The 14,286-nt window shown below is 40.2% G+C and overlaps 1 non-coding gene across 1 annotated transcript; it reads left to right on the forward strand.

The window, feature by feature from the left end:
* The first annotated feature begins 5,224 nt into the window (after positions 1-5,224).
* Positions 5,225-5,328, forward strand: LOC113354772. The gene has a single exon (XR_003361993.1). It is a non-coding gene; the product is annotated as a small nucleolar RNA R71 (small nucleolar RNA).
* The last annotated feature ends 8,958 nt before the right edge of the window (positions 5,329-14,286 follow it).

Below are 14,286 nucleotides of genomic sequence, written 5' to 3' on the forward strand. Positions count from 1 at the left end.
ATGATCAACTTGAAATAAAAATAGTTTGTGAAATAAATTGTTCTAACTAATATTGCTAAGGATCTACGAATATACATTGCTTATATCATATTTACAGAGTTTTTTACTTTGCAATACTAAATATACTAAAATTAAACGACATGGTATCGAAATATATAATGGTATACGCCATGAGTAAATATGATAGCTCAGTTTTCACATACCTATTTGTTGATGAAGTTCCCAAAAATGTCTTTATTTTTTCTTAACTCTCCAATCTTCGAGGGTTATTCAGTGACGTCTAATACTCAATTAATACTTTAATCCTAGTAGGAGACTTGATTTTAGTAGATTAGAAATCAAGATATAGTTTTGTACATCTAATATTGACAACAAACTTGAGATAACAAAACTTGCGAGTTCGACCGAGTGATGCTAGAACAATATTTTTTTTAACAATAAATTGTCTTCAAACTCAAAAGTGATAAGTCAACGTTTAAATTTATGTTTCGAAAATTTTCAAGTACGATCTTGAACTCGAAGCTCTTCTTCGCAATTCATCAATTATATTAAATCCATACGACATTATCTCAATAGATATAATGGTGGAAATAATGAGTAAATATGATAGTCAGTCTTTACATACCTTTGTTGATAAAGTCATTGCAGATGTCTTTGTTGTTTTCAGTATTCAATCTTCAAGGTTATTCGGTGAATTCTGATATTCAACTACCCTGTATTAATCCTAGTCGGAGATGAACTTTAGTAAACTATAAGTCAAGATATAGTTTTGTGGAACTAAACCAGATTGATCAAGCGGTGCTCTAACAAACACGCTTCCACGTCCATATACATGTTCCATTTACACCTAACACCTTTAGGGTTGGAACCAATGTAGTCAGTATCGGCCGTATCGGCCGATATATCGGGGATATTTCGGATACCGGCCCAGAACGATACGATAAGAAGGATATCGGGGATACGATATTCGCCCGATAATATCGGCCGTATCGGTCGAATATCGGCCGTTTCGGTCAAATATCGGCCGTATCGGTCGATACGAAATTTTCCTACATTTCCCGATATGATACGGTATTGGTCGTTTTCTATAAATTTTAAGGGTAATTTTGGCGAAGAAAGTCGTCCAGGTGGTAGTAGAGGTGCATGTAGCTCTCGAAGCAAGTTACTAAAGTTAGTCTTTTGTTTTTTTGATAAAATTGATGTTATCTATTATATCTTATCCGAAAATGTGTGGAGAAAATGTTTAATATAAAATTATAGTCTCTAAATCTAGAACCGATATTATACCGATATTTCAACGATAATATCACCGATATAAATTCGTACCAGTGTATCGGTCCCGGCCGAGATGAACCGATATCCGATATTAACTACATTGGTTGGAACTATGATAACTTAATAGGCTAAGCCAGGTATTTGGTATTAACAGTTGAAGCTTGATATGAATAAATTTGTATATAAAGGTAACTGGTATTACTTGATCTAAGTCATGTCCAAGATTGGTTTCTCAGATCAATGGTGTCAGATGATCATGCAATGCATAAGAACAACCAAATTGCGATTCCCTACAAAAATATTCTTGGTAAGTTCTTTATTCATATAGAGGTTAAGATAAGGGGATCCTCTGTCCTCATATCTTTTCCTAATATATAGGAATTAATTTTCCATATTCCTCAAGGAGTCTGAAATCGCAAAGAAAATTAGTGGTGTCAAAATTACTAAAAATATTCTAGCTATAACACGTTTACTCTTTGTTTGTAATTACCTCTTCCTAGAGCGTCGCTCGGTTGAACTCACAAATTTTTCTATCTCAAGCTTGTTGGCAACGTTAAATGTACAAAACTATATTTTGAGCTCTGGTCTACTAAAGTCAAGTCTCGGACAAGGATTAGAGCATGATAGTTGAGTATCAGAAATCACCGAATATCCTTGAAGATTGAAGAAAGAACGATAACGAAGACCTCAACAAGGACTTCATCAATAAAGGTATGAGGAGACTGATTTCATTTGTAACTCTTGTTTAATTCTACCTTTGTAATCCATCGGAACAAGTGCTCACTCGATAGAACAATTTCTAACAGTTAACATACATTTATGTATACAATCGAGTATATTTGAGCATAATACTTTAGTGAGAATGAAATTTGTCCCTGGAAAGGTAATCATATTGTAGTTACTGAAAATATGAATCCAACGAGCAAAGCATCATTCAAATCCAAGTTATAACGAAGAAGTTATGAGTGATTTATTAAAGTAGGAATGTATGGCTAAAGAGAGTTCGTCAATAGAAAATTGTCCACGAACTTTCATTGACGGTTTGCTGACTAAACCGAAAATCGTGACTGAATGCCTATTTTAGTCAAGTTTTTTTATTTTTCATCTTTTAGGAAAGATGATTGTTCTTCCACACACAATTTATTTCCATATTAAACCGTGTGCGATGTTTTATACTGATTCCTAAGTGATGTGATTTCAATGTTGTTGTAGTAAAAGATTCGTTGAGATTTGTGAAGGTTCGATTTTTAAACTAAATTTCTAAGACTAAAATTAAAAGAAAATTTAAAGTGATATCAAGATTCTAAAGCTAGACCAAGATTCCGGATTCCACTATTCCTTTAACTGATTGGTTGACAAAAAATATTTCAAGAATTATTATTAAGTTCTTTTTCACGTTAACTCACTAGTTATCTGTAAGATTTCCAAACATTGAATTGTAATCCCTAAGCATGAATTATCAAAGAATTATTTCTAAGCATGAGACATCAAATTGATTCATAGCTAATTAAGAAAGCCATTTTCATCTTATATAAATATATAATTATAGTGTTCTTAGTGAATTAAATTCAGTTAATAACAATTGAAATTATAAAAAGAAATTACCAATCAAGAATAAGTGAATAGTTTCCTCCATTTCCTTGGTCACTGGGAACTTTTAGCCGCTCGTCATATTGGAAACACGCTCAAAATTAATTTTTATTGCTCAAAAAGGTGCTTACAAAGATGATTTATAATAAAACAGTGATTTATAACGCTGACGAGACGTTGCAAAAATCGCTGTTACTATATGTGTCTCAACAGTGAAGATAAATGTTGCAGCTTGGGTGTTACAGAAATTCAAAAAAATAAGACACTAGAAAAACGACTGCTCTGTGCAGTCTATTGTTATTCGTGTTCTTCTCTAATGGCAGCAGCAACAAATCTCTGTATCTCTCTATTTCTGCAATCTGTTCCCTTCCAATCTCTTCGTCCCCTTCTCTGAGTCCCCAACACCCGATATATACTCGACAGAACCTCCAAATATCGCATTAAACTCCCAAATATTCTCTCATAACTCGGCAGTGAACAAAAATATTCTCGGGAATGTTTTCTTCCCAGATTTAACTCCACACGCTATTTTAACAACGGGTTGAATCTAACAAAGAGGTTGAATCTAACAAAGCATTCACCTCATTAATCACATTGTCATCATCAAAATCAATCCCAAAGTGGGCTAGGCATTTCTCTAATGGATATTCTAACAAAGTGTTTGGTAATGACTCCTCGACTAATGTTCCTATCATGTTCACCTCTTCTATGTTCGAGTCATCTAGTTCAGAGGGTAGCTTACTAATATTAAAAATGTTCAGCTTAATAGTCATATTACCTAAAGACAAATTCATAATACCATTTCGACAATTAATGATCGCATTGGATGTAGGTAAAAAAGGGCGACCTAAAATCACTGATATTTGGTTCTTTGGGTTAGGGACAGGTTGGGTATCTAGGATAACAAAATCCACCAGATAAATAAACTTTTCGACCTCAATAAGAACATCCTCGATAACACCACGAGGAATTTTAACAGACCTATTAGCTAACTGGAGTGTTATCTGGGTATGTTTCATCTCACCAAGTCCTAGATTAAGGTACACATGGTATCAGAGTAAGTTCACACTGTCTCCTAAGTCAAGTAACGCTTTCTCAACACGGTAGTTACCTATTGTACAAGAAATGGTAGGGGAACCCGGGTCCTTATACTTAGGAGTAGTTGTATTCTGAATAATAGAACTCGCGTGACTAGCTAGGAAGGCTTTCTTCTGGACACTAAGCTTACGATTTCGCGTGCACAAGTCCTTAAGGAACTTGACATAAGCGGAAATATGATTAATCGCATATATTAACGCAAGGTTGATAGTAACCTGCTTAAAAACCTCCAAAATATCATTAAAAGTGGACTCCCTCTTAGTTGGAACTAGCAGCCATGGGAATGGGGCTCTGGGAACAAAGTCGGGCTCAACATGACCCTCATTGGTCTCTATAGAGACTCTATCAGTCTCTTCATTTTCTGGCTCAGAAGGGTGAGCTACAGCATGTTCACTATCAGGCATGGAAACCTTGTTGTCTATCACTCTACCACTTGTAATGGTTTTAATAGCATTCACATGATCTGATGGTCTTCCACCTACTTCATGAACTTCTCTAGGATTGGGTTGTGTCTGACTAGGAAACTTGCCTTTTTCTCTCAAAGTCTCATTTATCTGACTAACCTGGTTTTTAACTCGGAAATAGCCTGGGAGTTAGCATAACCTATATTTTTACTTTCTTCTATCCCTTGTGCAACCATTTGGTTGATCTTTTCAGAGCTTTTAATAAACCAGGCGAGAGTCTCTTCTAAACTCGTGATCTTTTTATCTGAAGGGTTCTGAGTTTGTGTTGGTCCTGAAGGATTCTTATTGTAGCCAAAACCTGGGGGTATAATCTGAGAGTTACTAGACTGACCTTGACTCTGGCCCTTAGACCAAGAAAGGGTTGGGTGGTTTCTTCAACCATGGTTATAGGTTTCTGAATAAGGGTCAAACTTTGGACGGTTATCAAATCTAGAGTTATTATAAAGAGCATGGGCATGCTCTTCAATAGTCTTCCCATCCCAACAGGACTTGGGCTCTATTCCACCACTAGTATGACTCAATCTAAGGCTTCTAACCTTTTTGCTGTAGCAGCAACTTTGGCGTCTGACTCATAAGATCCTTCTACTCTATTGACATTTCCTCTACTTGTAAGAATTTTTTTCTGGGGCTCCCTACTATTTTACCACTGCTGGGTCTTTTCGGCGATTTCATTCTAAAATGTCATCGCCTGGTCAACGTATTTATTCTCAAACCCACCCGTGCAAAAAGATTCAACCATGGTTGTTGTCGAATAATCTAAACCCTCGTAGAGGATCAGAACTAGCCTAACCTTTTTTAAACCATGGTGAGGACATTGATCTATTAAATCATTGAACCTTTCCAAATACCTATATAAGGATTCTCCTTCTTGCTGAGCAAAGGTGCTAATTTGTTGTCTAATAGACGATGTTCTGTGCATAGGGAAAAACTTTACTAAAAAGGAAGATGTAAGTTGTTCATAAGTTTCAATAGACTCAGAAGGTAAACTATACAACCAAGATTTGGCTTTATCTTTCAGGGGAAAAGGGAATAACCTGAGTTTCAAAGCATCATCTAGGTTTTTAATTTTCAGAGTACTACAAACTTCCTCGAATTCCCTAATATGATAACAGGGGTTTTCATTATCTTTCCCTAAAAAGAGTGGGAGCATCTGTAGGGTCCCCGGTTTCAATTCATAATTTGCCTCGGTTTCAGCTACCTTGATACATGACGGACGAGAGGTCCTAGTTGGGTTCAACAAAGCTTTCAAAGTTGCCATTTCTGGCACCACCAAAGGACTAGCAGTATTTTCTTCACTAAGTTTCAAATTTTCAAAGCTGAAATTTCCAAAGACAGGGCTCTCAAAATAAGAATCTTCGAGCTCCCCGCCTTCACAAGAAGAACTACTAGTTTTTCACTAATCAAACGACCTAGAGTGTCTCTTTTCCAAGCTCGTTCTCTAATAACCTCGGGCATACACTAAAAAAAAAAAATCCTAAGGAAGGGAGGTTCTAAGCAAACACACAGCAGGCTGACTCCACCAAAGCAAACCTAAAGATTTCTAGCAAACAACAAGCATGATGGCTCCACTTAGATTGTTTCTAGACCAGCTTTTATTCCTTCGAAAGGAAATTCGTTACAATTTAAGCAAACCCCTCTTGAATCAATTTGAGTTAAAGTAAGTTGAATAGAGACAAGAGAAGCTCAATGGAGCCTTGACACCTAGGCCTCACTGGTAAAACATTCACTTGGGCTACAAGGCGGCACGCTCAACTTACATTAACCATCATGAACTTCAAAGTATGCTTAAAAGAGCAACCAATATTTTTCGAACGACTTTTCTATTAAGCTCATCACCTTATAGGCCTCGTTCTAGTCAGTATTTTAAGCTTGGGTTCGCGTTTGGTATCGTTTTCCTAAGGCGGGCAAGAAGAGAACGGTGATGAAATCCGAACCCTTATCTTGATTTGGCCAATCCTTTCCCTTTACTAGAAAACCGTTTTCAGTTCCTCGACATATATGCAAATGAAGGAAGACAGTAAACCCACTGACAAGGGATTCATGGGTGTTTAGAAAAACTTACCTCCCGTACCAGACGGGTGAAGAACCGTTGTAGTCGACTCGGGCCACGACTCCTATGTCATGTACGAACCCTAGAGGCCGAGGCAATATCGTAATTACCGTCCTTCTCTGCAAACAGTTTAATATTTAATATACTACCCTTTCGTAGGGTTTAAAAGTAAAAGAATTTCCAAATGTCCAAGTCCAAAGTCCAAAATGGAAAGTGCAAAAATAAAAAGAAAATTACAAAAAATAGAGAATATCCTAATACAGTTTCTAAAAACTAAAAAAAAATATCCAAAAGACAAAAAAAACGTCTAACAAAATTCTCTTTTTTTTATGTTTTCTTCGCTCTTTTCGCTTTGTCCTTTGACTCCAAATCTTTAAGTAATCACCAACAACTTTGGCAACTTATTTTTCTTTCGCTCCAAATTCCAAAATCTGTAGTGAAAAGACAAAAAACAAAAAACGTAAAATAGAACAAATAAAATAGAAATAAAAAAAAACCTAAAAAAAAAATCTAAAATTCTAAACCTCGGCAGCGGCGCCAAAAATTGATGTGATTTCAATGTTGTTGTAGTAAAAGATTCGTTAAGACTTGTGAAGATTCGACTTTTAAACTAAATTTTTTCGGCGACTGAAGGCCGGGATCATTCACCGGTCTCTACTGTGTGACCTTTACACAGTTTTGATCCCTTTTTCTCCTCTTATTCTTCACTAGGATTTTATCGTTGTTTTGAATTCCTTTTCTACAGATTTTTTCCACGGATTTTTCCTTTTCTAGTTTTTCCTTTTTAGGGTTTGGGTTTTGTTTTTCAAGTTTTTCTTTTTCCGCGCCTTTTTTTTTCTTATTGTTCTGCTAGCATGCCTATCACCAGATCGTCTTCATCCTCAGCTCTACAATCTTCATTACCTGTTGCTCCTTCTTCGCATCCCTGCATTGTCGTGGCTTCTCATGTCTCTGTAGAAGAACCCCTTTCGTCTCATGATCCTTGTCTGGATGATGATGGATTCTTCCATTGCCCTTACAAGGGGTACGAAGACTGTCGGGATGGTGTTGCAGGCAGGGGCTATGCTAGAGCTTCCATGTATCGTCATGTCCAGGACATGCACCTTATCTCAGCGGAAAACATCAGCACTTGCAAGGATAGATTGAACGAGCCTCATGTTTATGCTGCCTGGGAACGGGTTTGCTGAAACTCAAGATGTGGTTATGCACTACATGTGTGCGTGTTCATGCCTGGAAGAAGAACTGTGATCATGGAGTTAACATGCCTGGTAATGATGATATTGTTGCTGCGCCACTGAATGGTATTTCAGCTGACTTTCTTATCGATTGAGTCAACAGGTATATAACACTTTGCGATACAGTGGACACTACAGACGAGGGTAATTTCCTTTCTTTGGATTTGCTGAATACCGTCTTTCAGAGGCATTTTGCTGCCATCGCAAGCATACCCCCTCCCTGCAGATTAAGCTTTTCTAGAACTTTGAAGTCGTGTCTCGACAAGGTGCTTGCCAACCACATGTACTTAGCTTCATGGTTACGGTTATTGTTGCTTCCTGTTTGTACTTTAAATCTTTACGTTCCTAAGTGTTCTACTGAGGAGAAATCAGGTAATAGGAAACGATTACAAATTGCTTGCAATAAACCAAGATTTGATTGCCTGGAAGGAACCCAATGGGTGTTTCTCTTTGATTCACCAATTACTGCAGTCACCCAGCCATAAACAACAACATGCGCAGAGAGGTAAGAAGAAGCAATAAGACATGGAAAATCTGGTAGCTTGTAGGAGGAAACTGGGCTATGGACAGTACACAGATGCTATCCGTATGCTGTCATCCAGTGGGATAGCTTTGCCACCATCTATACCAGCTGACTCTATTGCTGTCGAAGCTATTTTTGTTGATTCCAGGGCCGTTCAAGGTGCCATCAAAAGCTTCCCTACGGGGACTTCCTGTGGAAGAGATGGCTTGCGGGCGCAACATCTTTTGAACTCCATGAGTGGTTCGGCTTCAGCTGTGGCGGATGAGTTGCTTTCTTCTATCACTGGTATTGTGAATTTATGGCTTGCGGGCAAATGCCCTGCAGCCCTAGGAGAATATGTTGCTAGTGCGCCTTTAACGCCTCTTTTGAAACCCGGTGGTGGTCTTAGACCCATTGTTGTGGGCACTATCTGGAGGAGGTTGGTGTCTAACTTGCTGCTTTCTCGTTGGATAAAGAAATGGCCTCTTACTTGGGTGATTTTGAGTTTGGTGTTGGTGTACCTTGCCGAGGTGAGAGCATCTTGCATTCGGTTAACAGTTTGTTGGAACTTAAAGGTACTTCTCCCAGCATGACTATGCTCTTGATTGACTTCACTAATGCCTTTAACATGGTGGATAGGTCTACTCTTATCAAGGAAGTTAGATTGTGATGTCCTGCCATCTCCAGATGGGTGGAGTTTTGCTATGACAAACCAGCCAGATTATATTACAATAACTTCATTTTATCTTCAGCTCAAGGTGTTCAGCAGGGAGATCCTCTTGGGCCCCTCCTTTTTTCTCCTACTCTGCACCCCCTGATAAAGAAGATAGCTTCGCAATGTAAGTTGGACTTGCATGCTTGGTATCTTGATGATGGCACAATCGTTGGAGACACAGTAGAAGTAGCCAGGGCTTTGAATATTATACAATCTGAAGGTGCACAGAGGGGCTTGCATCTTAACATCAATAAGACAGAAGTTTTTTGTCCTACGGTTGATGCTAGGATTCACGAAGAAGGTATGTTCCCCCCCAACATTGGATACCAAGAAATAAATATCCACCGTTAGGTGAACCAGGCCAAAAGCAGCCGCTCCTCCTTTACCTCTATCGCCTCCTTGATCATTCGACGCCGCATTAATAAAATGTAATTTCTAGCTGTGTTCACTTGCTCCGGAGTTCATAACATTCGTGCAATCTGATATCCGAGCTGCAGCCTCCTCAACTTCGACAAAAGTTTGGAATTTGAAATTTGTCAAATTCAGTCGGAAGACCGCATCCATTCCTCGAATACAAATTTCCACCAAGCGCTCTTCTGGGATGTCCTCATGGCATTCAAGTGTGAAATCCCGGAAACGGGTGATGAACTTCCCAATTTCTTCTCCAATCCGCTGGATGCATCTTCCCAAATCTATTGCTGTGACTCTCCTTTGGGCGGAATAGAATTTTTTCAGAAAGAGTTGTATCATGGAGGGCCATGAACTGATACTTCCGGTTTTCAAATTATCATACCAAGTAAAAGCATTGTCTGTAAGTGACTTTGGAAACTCCCTCATGCAAAGGCTTTCGTCCTGAGCATATGCGTTCATTGCTGATATGAAACGACTTACATGCTCGCATGCGTTTCCCTTTTCTCCATATGTCTTGAATTTTGGTGACATGTAATCTTCAAGATATGAGTACTCGCCAACTTCGGTGGAGTATGGCGGCTCCAGTGAATCGCAGGCGTTGTGTTTCGTTACTCGATAGTTTGCCTCTAGATATTTGGCGATTGCATCTTCTGTCATGCTCGGAGCTGTGTTCTTGGCAGCCATAGTTGCCGCCGTGCCTTGTTCTCTCGCTCGTTTTAGTCGTCCGCGTAGCTCTTGCTGCGTCTAATTCCTCTTGTAACTCGGACATCTCTCGCTCGCTGATCTCTGCCGCGGCTTTCTCTTTAGGCGCTTCTTCTTTCCTCTAATATCCTCCAGCTCCTTGCACAATAGGTGTAGTGAATACCGCTCGGACATGTACCTCTTCATCACTTTCTCCTTGAATGTCTTCCATAGTGACGCGGTCCGGGTTGGGAAGTGCTCCACCCGCTGGCATCTCATGGCTCGCACCTGGAAGTATCATGCTGGACTAGAGGCTAAGAATCTCCCACTGTGGTCGCAATATTGATAGGGTAAAATGTGGGAAGGAGGAACTATCCCTAATCACAGAAAGTACTCCCAAGGTGTAGAGAAGTTTAGGAGAGATAATGGTGGATTAATGATGATCTTAAGAAGTGTACCTTCTTTTACTTTTATAATGGCCCTCTTATGGATAAACACCCATAAGATTACCATATTACTAAACTTCCATTTCCCTCTCCTTAAGTTAATACCAAACGCTAATGTGAACGCATAAATCACGAAGCCATCCACGTGTTCACAAAAAATATTCGCATACATCCTAATTCTAGAATTGTACGTCGTATGCGTAAAGGGGATGATTATATCGATTCATCGACTCGAAGCCTTCGGGTTTGTCATTGTCTAGTCGAATATTATCATAAATAATGTTCGTATAAAGGAATAAACCAAGAATCAAGTATAAATGTAAAGCATATGAAGTTTAACGCTAAATGTAAGGTGCTGAAATGTAAATAAGGGAGATTTACGTGGTTCGACACTAAGGCCTACATCCACGGGGCTGGTGCTTCACTATGTATTGAATAGTTACAAAGATAGTCGAATGACTTTAGAGTATACATAGGTCTGCGGAAGTAGGGGGATTACTTACTCTTCCTATTTCTCTCTCCTATATTCTCCTATAATTGCTCTACATGGGTCGACCCCTTCTCTCTTAGTGGAGAGGGGTATTTATAGGGTTGGAACGTGGGTCCCATTTCTGAGGCGTCGTTGTAATCTTATCTTCTTGTGCTTTGTGCCTATTACGCAGAGGTCTTGGGCATATGCTGCGGTCTGAGCTTGAATTAGAAGGATTATCCTCGCCTCTTCCACGAGACGATTGACACGTGTATATCTCTTTGGTATTTAATGCGGTTAGATGGGTGTCTTCTCGTGTCAGACAAGTGTCTCTTTGTCTGGTCACATCTATGTCAGCCAAACTTCCTCTCGGCCGTTGATCTGGGATCTTCCTAGGGATTGGGTGTGATAACACCCAAGGGGTATTATCTGGTGCTCCTCTGAGCCATCATACCTCTGTGATCCTCTGTCCCTGACCGTCAGATCTGCTGACCGGTGGCATCTTCTGATGAGATGCTTGTTATCATGTTTTGATATCTTGTTTTGCATGCCTTCCACGTGTTTCTTTCTGTACACGTGGTGGATGATGAAAGGTGTACATACAATTTGCCCCTCTTCTTCTGACTTGGGCGTATTTTGCAATTTTGAAGAAGAAAGGTCGTCCTACACGTTTCCCACTTTGCATTAACTTTCCCCGTAACTTCTCCTTGGTACGAGGAGCAGTTATTGTCTTATCTAGATTCATAAATAGGAAAGAGAATGTGAAAAAAAAACTTTTATCCTCTTCTTGTCAGTGTTCATCCTCATCTTGTTTTCTATTCTTGTTCTTTAGTCATTTATTATCATCATTCTTGTGAGGAAGATAACAGCATTCAATTTTCTGTTTCTTTCGCTCTCGATTGTTGTTGCCCCTGTATCTTTTGATATCTCCAATCCTCCTTTATTCGACTGAGGTTGGTGCTTGTCGTCCTCTTCTATACAGGTATGGGGTTTTTCATTAGCTGTTCATCATTGATTTATCTATGTATCTACCCGTTTGTCTCCTGTTGCTGTATTCTTGGTTTTGTGATGAAGAACATACATGTCGAAGCATATATGCTTGCCCATGTTCTTTGTTACAACGTCTGTGAGTCCGTATCTAAGTATTATCCCTGGAGTTGGATGGAGTATTTTTTAGTTCTTAGGGTTTTTCATGTTTATCCGGATGGACCATCAATTATGGGTTTTTTGATCTTTAGTGATCTCCTCGTATTCTCCTCTAAACTGTTTTTGTGTTTTCTTGTATATATGTCTGATCGTCCGCGGGCTACTTACCAAACCCCACCGTCTAGTCCGCCAAGATCCCCTCCGCGTCGAGATTCTGACAGATCTTCACTTGGGCAAGTCTTCGCAATCGGATCCTCAGGGTCATAGGGTTTCATCTTCCTCCGATGCGAAGGTTGAGCCTACGAAGAAAGGGGATGTGCCGAAGGGTCCTTCTGGATATAGGTATGCTGTTAACCGCGCCCCTTATCGTCCTCGTGAAGATTGTAGGAGTACGCAGGCTCCTCCTCATGATGACTCTAGGAGTATGCGGGCTCCTCCTCCTCGTACTGAAATAGTGCATGTTCCGCCCCTTCGTTCAATGGCTCCTCCTTCAGTGCCTCCGCAGAAATCTTTGCCGCCTCCTCCCGCGGTTTCTTTCAAAGGGAAGTACTCCAACGGTACTATGTCGAGAGTTGATCCGTCTAAAAATATTCCTTCTAAAAGGAAAGCTTCGGAATTCAGTCCTACTTCTGATTCCGCGGACGAAGAAGAAATTCTCCCCGTTATACGCAGCATTTCAGTTGGTAAGAAGAAGGTCACTTTCAAGCATATTGATCTTGATATGTTCAAGTAAAAACATGAACTTCAAGCTTTTGAGGTTCGCTTCTATGCCCATGACGATGATATCACTTACGAGCTCCTTGCTAAGTATCAGTTTGACGAGTTTCATCTGTTGACTACGGTTGGAGCCTTCGAGGCGGGTCTCATGTTGCCCCTATATAAGTCGGGTGACTCCTTTTATTATGACGTGTTGGATAGCCGCGAAGGCTCTTCCACGAACACTCATAATCGTTCCGTGTAACAACTATCTGGGAATTATCTTCGTTTACTGAAGGAATGTTACCTGCGAAGCAAGGGAGAGACTATGATGACCTGCTATGTTCCAAATCCTGCTGAGAGAGAGTGGTACACTCCTCAGAATTTTAACAGTTCTTTTGGGGATTATGTCAACAACAGAAACTGTAAGCCGTGGAGTGTCAGTCTTCGTAATATTGCTGCTCCCCGTGGTGAAATTCGTCTTTTGAGTGAGGTGAGTGATGCCAAGCTGAAGTATGTTCCCGGTACTGAGGGATCTGCTAAACGGAAACTCTTTCCTGCTCGTGAAAGGATTAAGCATGACTATGATTATGAATGGCATGCTACTGTTATTGAGGTAGTTGGTCCTTGGGCTTATGGATGGATTCCGGGTCCACGCGGTTGGCGTCCTTTTGAAAATAGCAAGCCTCGTGAAACTCCTCCTGCTCGTTATGGAGATTTCTGTCCTTGGCGTCCGAATTTCGCGGGCATGAATTTTCCTTATGCTCTTGATGTCGTTGATGGAGATGAGGAGGAGGGTTCTGGTGCTACCCATCCAACGAAGAATGCTGTTGCTGCCAAGGTATAGTTTCTTCTTATATTCTCTATTCTATTTGCCCCTTTTTCCTTGCTTGAAATAATTTTCATTTTTGAAGTGAGGGAAAAATGAGCCTTTGTGGGATGTATACTGGTTTGTAGGTGTCAAAGAAGAAGAAACTTGGACCCAAACAATCTTCTACTGCGGTTACCGGTGAGGCTGAGGTTTATGAGGAGGTTATGAGTCCCGTAAACGAAGGGTACCGACACTTATCACCCTGATGACGAAGGTGGTAATGACGAAGAAGAAGTTGTCGCGGATGGTGATGGTGAGTCTGAGGGTAATATTACCGTTGGTGGTACTGGCGGGGGTGGATCTTCCCCTGTTGGCGATGATATTGTTGGTGTGGGTACTCTGCCCGTTATTTCCCTTGAATTTTCTTTCGGTAGGATATATTCCGCGGGGGAATCCTTTGATGTGAATGTTTCCATGGGTCTTGCCGAAGACTTCTCATTGCTTTCCCCAAATGATGATTGGGATGTGCTTGGGAATCTTGGCAAAGAAGGTACCACTGATCAGCAAGCTGAGAACGCAGGTGGTCATGCTGAGGGTGGTAATGTCGAGACTTGCGCGGGTGAGGAGATAACCGCCAAGGGGAAGTCTGCGGTTGAGTCTCCTTCAGAGGATTTCCCTTACTCGCTAATGCCTGAAG

This window comes from Papaver somniferum, chromosome 2 (genome assembly GCF_003573695.1).
Source record: "Papaver somniferum cultivar HN1 chromosome 2, ASM357369v1, whole genome shotgun sequence".
NCBI lineage: Eukaryota > Viridiplantae > Streptophyta > Magnoliopsida > Ranunculales > Papaveraceae > Papaver > Papaver somniferum.